This window comes from Chiloscyllium plagiosum, unplaced genomic scaffold (genome assembly GCF_037043375.1).
Source record: "Chiloscyllium plagiosum isolate Xiang-an unplaced genomic scaffold, Cpla_swu_hap1 HiC_scaffold_9, whole genome shotgun sequence".
Taxonomy (NCBI): domain Eukaryota; kingdom Metazoa; phylum Chordata; class Chondrichthyes; order Orectolobiformes; family Hemiscylliidae; genus Chiloscyllium; species Chiloscyllium plagiosum.
The window spans coordinates 43,068,139-43,078,723 of NW_028270147.1; positions in this window are offsets into that span (position 1 = coordinate 43,068,139).

Consider the following 10,585-nt stretch of genomic DNA (forward strand, 5'->3'; position numbering starts at 1 on the left):
AGAAACCCACACACACCTTTCCACAAACACTGCATCTAATCAGCAGTTGAATGTTAACACTGCAAGTGTCTGTTTACTACCTCCAGACTAGCTCAAATTGTAGTAATCAGCAATTATAACAACTGGGTCTGCTAAATCAGCTCTTCAGACAGGTTAGTCTGAGCTGCTCTGCACCCATTTAGCGCCTGATTTCACCCTTCAGTCAACATAGCCTCTTTAGTCTTATCATCACTTTTTCATTCTTTAGTTACGTGGAAAAATAATTTTTTGGCATCATTGCGTGCTACCTTCTGACTGGCCTTGAAATGACAATTGGCAAATAAATGGGATTGATCCTTTGATTCTTCGGTTAAACTGGGAAACACATTTCCCTGATCTCCCCAGATGACCCACCTGCATGTATAATTTGACAAGTTGGCATCTGTGCTCTTATATAAAGCAGGATTGTATTTAGTTTCAACATGTTAATGTTTACATGCATATATATTTTTCCTCCATGACAATTTAATAAAAATAATGGTTTATTGTAAACTGCCTGAGGCTTGAAATAGTACAAGATCATTCTGTGAAAGGTGTCAAGCGGTTAATATATTTTCAAAATCACTTGAGTCCAAACTAAGGTTTCCTTGTACATTTCCTGCCTCAGAGTTACCTACCGAATATACAAATGGATGGGTCTTAAGAAACTCATTAATCTTGATGGACATTAACTCTTGTGATCCTCTATCAATCTGGAAATTTAGATTTGGTTCTTAAGTGATATTCATTTTCATTGACCTAATGACGCATCTTCAACCTACTGTATTAGTGTCTGATATTTGACCACTTAACCCTGTAAATTTAAATGATCTTTTCTACATTGTGCAACAAGTACTTAGTGCTAGTATTAACAATATGTCAGTGTATTTGTAATTAAAGCTATTAAGCAGTTAAGTTGTCAGATTTGGAATGTATAAATAATTAGTTAGTTGATGAGACAACTTGTCACTTCTGGAAGATGCTCAAGGAAATAACATATCTTCCAGGATTTACAGTAGTCTTCATTTAAAACAAAACAAATAATCATTATGAACATAAGTTTAAACAAAGATTAACACAATCAGCAAGAAATGTTTTTAAAAAACAGTTTTACCAATGCTCCACAAAGAGTCTACCTGCAATCATGGAATTATAGTCTTTTGTTAACTAGAGAGGGATTAGAATTTGGCAGTACAGAGTAGAATTTGAGAGGGATTAGAGTTTGGCAGTACTGTGTAGAACAGAGAAATGAAAAAGCTAGAACATTGGGATCATTAGGAACAGGGCAAGGCCACTGCGCCCAATAATTCCTAACCTCTCCAATAAAGATAAGAGCAAAATATTTCAAAATTAGAACTCTCCACATATGTAAACTGCATGCGCAAGAGTTTTTTTCCAAAGGCTTAAAACCTTGGTCAGCAGCAAGGGTCAGAGAGTGTACACATCATGACTGTATTAGGGTAGAATGGAGAACCATAGCTAGTTTAAACAGCTGTGAACATTGCTAATGGCACATAGGTGTGAAAAGCCGTGTGTTTAAACAGGTTTCTGTAATCATGTACCTGTCTTCAGGTTACAACAAATGCTCTTGCTGAATGTGTACACAGCACAGTGGGGAAGGAGGGGAAACAGGCAAACAGAGGTGACTGAAAATAGAAGTAAGTAACTGGAATTATAAAAGATTTATCATGTTTGATACCAATCCCTTATTGTCCACCTAACTGAAATATACTTCTGGAAATGAACACAGCAGACACATTACATAAAGGAGAGAGAGAGAATTAAATGGTAAGTTGAGTGCAGGCTGTGATACAGGAAGAAAATGTGCTGAAGGTAACATTATGAACTTAGTGAAAAATATCCGAACAAGCTTGAAAATTCTTTATGCAAATGTCAGAGATTTTAAGAAAAGAATTGACAATCTTTCGATCGTGGCAACCTAGGGAAATAATAGTATGTTTGACTTGGTAATATAATATTGGATGACAAATTATCAGGATTATAAATTTCTCTGTACAAGAAAATGGATTATTGTGTTTGATCCATTATCTGCTAGAAAGATTTCCACACTTTCCTCTGAAACCATTTCTGGCTTCAACTTATTTCATGTGCATGCCAACTGAGAACTCACATTCATGTTTTCAATCCACCCACAATTACAAATATTTCCAGAGTATTTCATGTATCATGGTCCAGCACTCACACTTTATCCTACATATAATAACCTACAAAGTAGTAGCAAAAGGAGACCCTTCAGCCCCTGCTTCACCATTCAATGTGATCTTGACCTCAACTCTACTTTCTTGTTCACTCCTCATATCATTTGGTTTGCTGATCAGTCAAAAATGTGTTGAACCCAGTCATACACACACACAATGATGGAGCATCCAAAGTCCTCTAGTCACAGAATCCCAAAGAATTGCAACCTTTGGAATGAAGTAATTTCTTCCCAATTCAGCTCTAAACGATCATTGTCTCATCCGAAAACTGTGCCTTTATGTCCTTAACTCCCCTCTCAGATGAAATAACCTCTCATGTCTATTCTTTCAATCCCCTTCAGAATCTTGCATCATTTAATGAGATTATCTACTGTTCTTCGAAATGCCAATCAGTGTTGGCTCAATTTGCATAGTTTTTCAACACACAACTGTTTATCCCAGCAACCTCCAGTATGCATATTTCCCCTCTCGAATATGGAGAACAAAACTCTGCATACACTCCAGATGTGGATTCACCTAACATCTATGCTAATGTAATAGGACTTTTTACTCCTTCTACTCCAATATACTTGAAATAAATGTTAACATATCATTATCTGACTAATCTTTGGCTGTATATTTACGCTAACTTGCTGTGTTTCTTGTTCAAGCATACCTAAGAGTCCCTGAACGTCAACATTTAAAAATTTCAAGCCTTTAAGAACGTAACATACTTTTCTACAAAAGAAAGGAAGCTATGATAATGCATGTGAAAACACTGGTTCAGTCTCAACTGGGGTATTGCGTCCAGTTCTGTGTGGCACATTTTGGGAAAGATATGAAGCCATTAGTAATGGTGCAGAAAAGATTCATGAGAATAGTTCCAAGGAAGAGGCACTTCAGTTATATGGATTTATTGGACAAGTTTGGGATGACTTCCGTAGAAACAGGAAAATTAGGACAAGATCTTAAAAAAAAATTTGATAAACCTGTTCAAAATTGTTGGGGACTTGGACAGAGCAGATACTGAAAAGCTGTTCCCATTGGCAGAAAGACCAAGAAACATAGGACACCAATTCAAGATGATTGAAAAAAGAAACAATGGCAACATGAGAAACCGATGTTATGCAGTGAATGGTGAGAATCTGGAATGCTCGGCCTGAGAGTGAGATGGAGGCAGACTCAGTTATAGCCATCAAGAGAGAATTGAATAGTTACCTTAAGAGAAAAAATATTGGAGAGCCATAGGAAAGTGGAAGAGAGTGGGGTTGATTGGGGCTGAATGCCTTCTTCAGTGCTTAGAAATTCTACAATTCTATTTTCCATTCTTGTTCTAGACTGAATAATCTGACACTTCACAGCATTTTGCCACATTTATCACTTTATTGCACACTCAGCTTAATACAACTCTTTGCAGCCGCTTTGTATTTAGCTCCCAGCTTATGTTCCCACTTAAGTTTATATCAACAATAAGTTTAGATACATTAAGTTTGGTTCCAGCTCTTCTCTTTGCAGTACTCTACCAGTTATCAGAACATTAATTTGAAAATGGTCCATTTACCCCACCATCCTGCTGCCTGTTCAGAAATTATTCTCCATCCATATTAATGTATCTGCATCCAAATGAAATGAATTCCTAGTTTCCATGGTAACATTTTGGTGTGGCACTTTATTAAATGCTTTTTAGAATTCAAGTACAGTACATCTACTGATTCCTGTATATCTATGTCACTAATTTCATCAAAAATCTTTAATGCAGTTTTTAAACATGATTTTCCTTTTATAAAGCCATGCTGATTGTTTCAACCCCCTTACCACTATTGTTATTACATTCATACAGGTCACTTTCCAATTCTAACAATTTGTTATATCTTGAAGTTGTCCATTCCATCCTTCACCCATTCATATTTTAATAAAAAGCTATTTTTCTTCCATTCTGGATTCAAGAAACACATAAAGGTAGATAAATCTGTGGGACCTGGTCAGGTGCTTCCCAGAATCTAAGGAAGAGATTGCTGGGTCTTTTGCTGAGATAGTATATTATAGTAGAAAGTATATTCCTGTCAGGATGAAAGGGAAGGCTGGTAGTATAGGGAATGCTGGATGACTAAAGAAATTGAGGGTTTGGTTAAGAAAATGAAGGAAGCACATGTCAGGTATAGACAGGATAGATCGAGTGAATCCTTACAAGAGTATAAAGAAAGTAGGAGTATACTTAAGAGGGAAACCAGGAGGGCAAAACGGGACATGAGATAGCTTTGGCAAATAGAATTAAGGACAATCCAAAGGTTTTTACAAATATATTAAACACAAAAGGGTAACTAGGGAGAGAATAGGGCCCCTCAAAGATCAGCAAGGCGGCCTTTGTGTGGAGCCACAGAAAATGGGGGAGATACTAAATGAATATTTTGCATCAGTATTTACTGTGGAAAAGGATATGGAAGATATAGACTGTAGGGAAATAGATTGTGACATCTTGCAAAATGTCCAGATTACAGAGGAGGAAGTGCTAGATGTCTTGAAATGGTTAAAGGTGAATAAATCCCCAGGACCTGATCAGGTGTACCCGAGACCTCTGTGGGAAGCTAGAGAAGTGATTGCTGGGCCTCTTGCTGAGATATTTGTGTCATCGATAGTCACAGGTGAGGTGCCGGAAGACTGGAGATTGGCAAACGTGGTGCCACTGTTTAAGAAAGGCGGTAAAGACAAGCCAGGAAACTATAGACCGGTGAGCCTGACCTCAGTGGTGGGCAAGTTGTTGGAGGAAGTCCTGTGGGACAGGATGCACATGTATTTGGAAAGGCAAGGACTGATTCGGGATAGTCAACATGGCTTTGTGCGTGGGAAATCATGTCTCACAAACTTCATTGAGTTTTTGGAAGAAGTAACAAAGAAGATTGATGAGGGCAGAGCAGTAGATGTGATCTATCTGGACTTCAGTAAGGCGTTCGACAAGGTTCCCCACGGGAGACTAATTAGCAAGGTTAGATCTCATGGAATACAGGGAGAACTAGCCATTTGGATACAGAACTGGCTCAAAGGTAGAAGACAGAGGGTGGTGGTGGAGGGTTGTTTTTCAGACTGGAGGCCTGTGACCAGTGGAGTGCCACAAGGATCGGTGCTGGGCCCTCTACTTTTTGTCATTTACATAAATGATTTGGATGCGAGCATAAGAGGTACAGTGAGTAAGTTTGCAGTTGACACCAAAATTGGAGGTGTAGTGGACAGCAAAGAGATTACAACAGGATCTGGACCAGATGGGCCAATGGGCTGAGAAGTGGCAGATGGAGTTTAATTCAGAAAAATGCGAGGTGCTGCATTTTGGGAAAGCAAATCTTAGCAGGACTTATACACTTAATGGTAAGGTCCTAGGGACTGTTGCTGAACAAAGAGACCATAGAACGCAGGTTCATAGCTCCTTCAAAGTGGAGTCTCAGGTAGATAGGATAGTGAAGAAGGTGTTTGGTATGCTTTCCTTTATTGGTCAGAGTATTGAGTACAGGAGTTGGGAGGTCATGTTATGGCTATACAGGACATTGGTTAGGCCACTGTTGGAATACTGCGTGCAATTCTGGTCTCTTTCCCATCAGAAAGATGTTGTGAAACCTGAAAGGATTCAGAAAGGATTTACAAGGATGTTGCCAGGGTTAGAGGATCTGAGCTACAGGGAGAGGCTGAACAGGCTGGGGCTGTTTTCCCAGGAGAGTCGGAGGCTGAGGGGTGACCTTACAGAGGTTTACAAAATTATGAGGGGCATGGATAGGATAAATAGACAAAGTCTTGTCCCTGGGGTCAGGGAGTCCAGAACTAGAGGGCATAAGTTTAGGGTGAGAGGGGAAAGATATAAAAGAGACCTAAGGGGCAACCTTTTCACACAGAGTGTGGTACGTGTATGGAATGAGCTGCCAGAGAATGTGGTGGCGGCTGGTACAATTGCAACATTTAAAAGGCATTTGGATGGGTATATGAATAGGAAGGGTTTGGAGGGATATTGGCCGGGTGCTGGCAGGTGGGACTAGGTTGGGTTGGGATATCTGTTCGGCATGGACGGGTTGGACCAAAGGGTCTGTTTCCATGCTGTACATCTCTATGACTCTATATTTGTATCATCGACAATCATGGGTGAAGTGCCAAAAGACTGGCTAATGTGGTGCCATTACTTAAGAAAGATTGCAAGGAAAAGCCCGGGAACTATAGACCGATGAACCTTAGGCAGTGGTGGGTAAATTGTTGGAGGGGATTCTGAGGAACAGGATTTGGACACATTTGGAAAGGCAAGGACTTATTAGGGAGAGTCAACATGGATTGGGAAATCAAGTCTCTCTAACTTGACTGAATTTTTTGAAGAGGTGACAAAAAAGACCAATGGAGGCAGAGTGGTTGACATTATCCATATGAACTTTAGCTAAACATTCTACAAGGTTCCGCATGGTAGACTGGTTAGTAAGATTAGATCACATGGGATTGTGGGAGCTAGCCAATTGGACACAAAATTGGCTTGAAGGCAGGTGACAGAGGATGGTGATAGAGGGTTGCTTTTCATATTGGAGGCCTGTAACCTGTGGTGTGCAACAAGAATTGGTGCTGGGTCCACTGCTTTTTATAATTTATATAAATGATTTGGATGTGAATATAGGTGGTATTGTTGGTACGTTTACAGATGATGCCAAAATAGGTGGTCTTGGACATTGAAGAAGATAACCTCAGAGTACAATGGGACCTTGATGAGATGGGTCAATGGGCCGAGGAATGGCAGTTTAATTTAGATAAATGTGAGGTGCTGCATTTTGGTAATGCAAACTAGGGCAGGACTTATACAGTTAATGGTAGCGCCCTGGGAATATTGCTGAACAAAGAGACTTCGGGGTGCAGGTGCATATTTCCTTGAAAGTCGACAGGGTGGTGAAGAAAGCACTTGGCACACTTGCCTTCAATGATCAGAATATTGAGTATAGGAGTTGTGATGTCATATTATGGTTGTACAGGCATTGGTGAGGCTACTTTTAGAATACTGTGTTCAATTCTGGTCCCCCTTTTATAGGGAAGATCTTGTTAAACTTGAGAGGGTGCAGAAAAGATTTACGAGGATTTTGCCATGATTGGGAGATTAGAGTTACAGGGAAATGCTGAATATGCTGGGATTTTTTCATGGAGGGTCAGAGGCTGAGGGGCGACCTTATAGAGGTTTATAGAATCCAGAGGGGTATGGATTGGATAAATAGACAAGGTCTTTTCCCTGGTGTGGGGGAGTCCAGACTAGAGGGTATAGATTTAGGGTGAGAGGGAAAGATTTAAAAGGGACCTTAGGGGCATCTGTTCACGCAGATTGGTGCGTATATGAAATGTGCTGCCAGAAGAAGTGGTGGAGGTTGGTACAATTACAACATGTAAAAGGTGTCTGGATAGTTGTATGGATATGAAGGGCTTAGACAGATATGGGTCAAATGCTGGCAAATGGAACTAGGTTAGATTGGGATGTCTTTTCAGAATCGACGAGTTGGGCTAAAGGGTCTTTTTCTGTGCCATATGCCTCTATGACTCCAATTACAAGTTTGACATCTCCTGGAAACAATCTCCACTCCAAATCCTTCATTCTTTTCACTTCCCTCTGACCCTCCTCCCCACTCTTCTTTCAATCTTGCACCTCCCAATATTTTATCTATCCTCTATGAGCTTCCTCTATTTGATTCTAAATGATCAGTCCTCACAAAACATTTCAGCTTTATCCCCTTCCAAAACCATTGCAATCAACATTGAGCCCATTGCAATCAATGTTGAGCCCAGACATCAATGAGTTCTTTTTACTTCGGCCAGGAATCCTTCCCCTACAGAGCAGACCCTTTCTCCCATCTTCAGTATCCTCTCTCTCACTGGGATCCTTTCCTCTGTCCTCTTACCTTCTTGTTATTTATTTACTGAGAACTGCTGGTGTGACATTAGGCATTTTAATTTCCCTGTTCCCTCACTCACTGCTACCAGTTTTCCTCTGAACTTCAAGCATTCTTTATCTCAAGTCCAGCCTATTTTTGCTTCACTGGTGCTATTTATTTTTCCTTTCTATTTACAGCTTGTCCTTTTTTATCCTTTGTCCAGGCAAGCACAAATCATGATATGTTTATCTAACTTGTTGGAGTTCTTTAAGAGCAATCAGGGTTGATGAGGGCATTGTTGATATGGCATACATGCAATTTCAAAAGGTATATGATACACAATTGCACAACAGTTATGTTAGCAAAATTATAGCTATGGAATAAAAGAGACAATAGCCACATGGATCCAAAATTAGTTAAGTGACAAGAAAGTAGATTTGTCAACTCTCAAAGTAAACACTTGAGAGAAATTTTAGAACTGCCTGAAGCTAATTGGAGAGAATCAGGTACCCCTGTTGGATGGATCCAGATATGCCTTTCACAAGGGTTAGATAGTCCTATGGGAGAGGTCAATTACCTCTTTCAGAATATTGTGAGTTGACATGAATGTGCATAAAAAGCGGTCAAGGTCTTTGAACTGTCAAGTTGTCAAACTACTTAAATGATTTGCTTTTTTATCCTGTTAAAAAAAAGTCAGCTTGCAGTTGAAAAAAATCAGTGCTTGTGATTCATTGGCTGTTTGTTGGTATAGCCTGAGGGATATCATCTTATGTTCAGTGCTGCTTGATGGATTGTGGAAGCCATTATCACAGTGTGGGGCCAGAAAGCTTAGAGATCTTATAAAAGGATAAACTATCTTTGGCATGGGATTATGAATACAAATATTTGTTTTCATAAGAGATCAAGTATTTGAAGAGATTGTTTTACAAATAAGTAATACGTTAGAGGTTAAAAACGCATTGAATGAGATTTTATCACACAGTTTTTTTATTATTGAGAAGTCTATAATAGAACTTTGTTTAGTACTTTATAATGTCTGCCCTATTTCTTTGTCATGCTGCAGGCCCAGAGCCACCAGAATTAATGTCACCATACCTTTTGTAGGGCTTAGTGTGGACAAGTGACAAAATCTTCTTCCATATACCAACTCACAACAATACATCCAAAAATAAACTACAGTTGGAAAACTTATCATGTGACACCCTGTGTGCAGATGAATATATGCTCAGTTGAGAGTGATCAACGCATATGTACAATAGGCTGTTGTGAGTGTTGTGATTCCTATCGCTATGAGGGTTGAGGCTACCAACATTCCCTTTCCTTGACTGGGTGTAAGGCCCCACTTGATTTACTGTGGTAGAGAAAACCACTAGTGTGAAACCCCTACGTTAAGCAAGATTTAGTTCATTGCATGATAGCAACCAGATACAAGATATATTTTTTGAGGGAGACATTATTATAAAGACTATGATGAGACCTTGGAAGGCGGACTGGCCTCTTCAAGATCATAAGATGTTCTACTTTTAAACCACCTAAATCATTATGAATTTAGCTCCACTCAGTTTCTACATTCATCCCTTCAGAAAGATAACCAGCAACATGAACCAGTGCAATCTAAGGTTTCAAACTGTGTGTCAACTGGAACTGCAGATTGACATCATATTCTTGCCACTCCTAATGGTTTTTGAACAAATATGGAATACCTGCACTCTTGCCCTTTCCAACAGGAGTGCCATACAGGCTGCAATAGAAACAGATCACCTGCATTTTTATTCTGCAGCATCCATGGCAATCTATATGGATAATAATACAGTCTAAAGCATACAGCAACTAAACTTGCAGAGTTTGGATTACTGCTGAACATCTCTGATCCAAAAAAGAAAATTCAGATCTGACCAGATGCAGCCTTTAATTTGTACAGCAATCCTGCGAAGAACACACAGTAAAACAAAAGGCTCATTGCATATTGCTTGGGACTAAAGCACCATTTGTGAGGCTATTTTTAAATGCTGATTTGTTAATGAAACCAACTGTAACAAATTCAATCTTTTAACCTTGCTATACTCGTTGAAACCTGCTGAATAAGCTATCCAGCAATGAAAAACAATTTTTAAGCAGTCATTTCACAAAGTGAGTGCTGGCTGTGGAATTAGTCCTGCAGTATTAATTTATTTTTGACCACCAATCCTGTTTATCATCACTTCACACTACGTGCCTCCCTTCATATAATACTGTAACTCAATAGTGCACACTACACTTAGAATAAACATAATCAAGAGAATGTTATGCGTGACCAGCACACCAAAGAGTTGGGTAGATGTAAAAAAAAGTAACACCAAGTCTGAATGATTTAACAATGCCTTATGAATCTCAATGTGTATGAGTGCTTTGTAACATCCTTCTGTATGTATTATTTGGTATCTATAGTATTCAGACCCTGTTGACATTACTTGCTTATTTCTGGTAACAATAACTCTTTTGGTATGTTTGTAAGGTAAT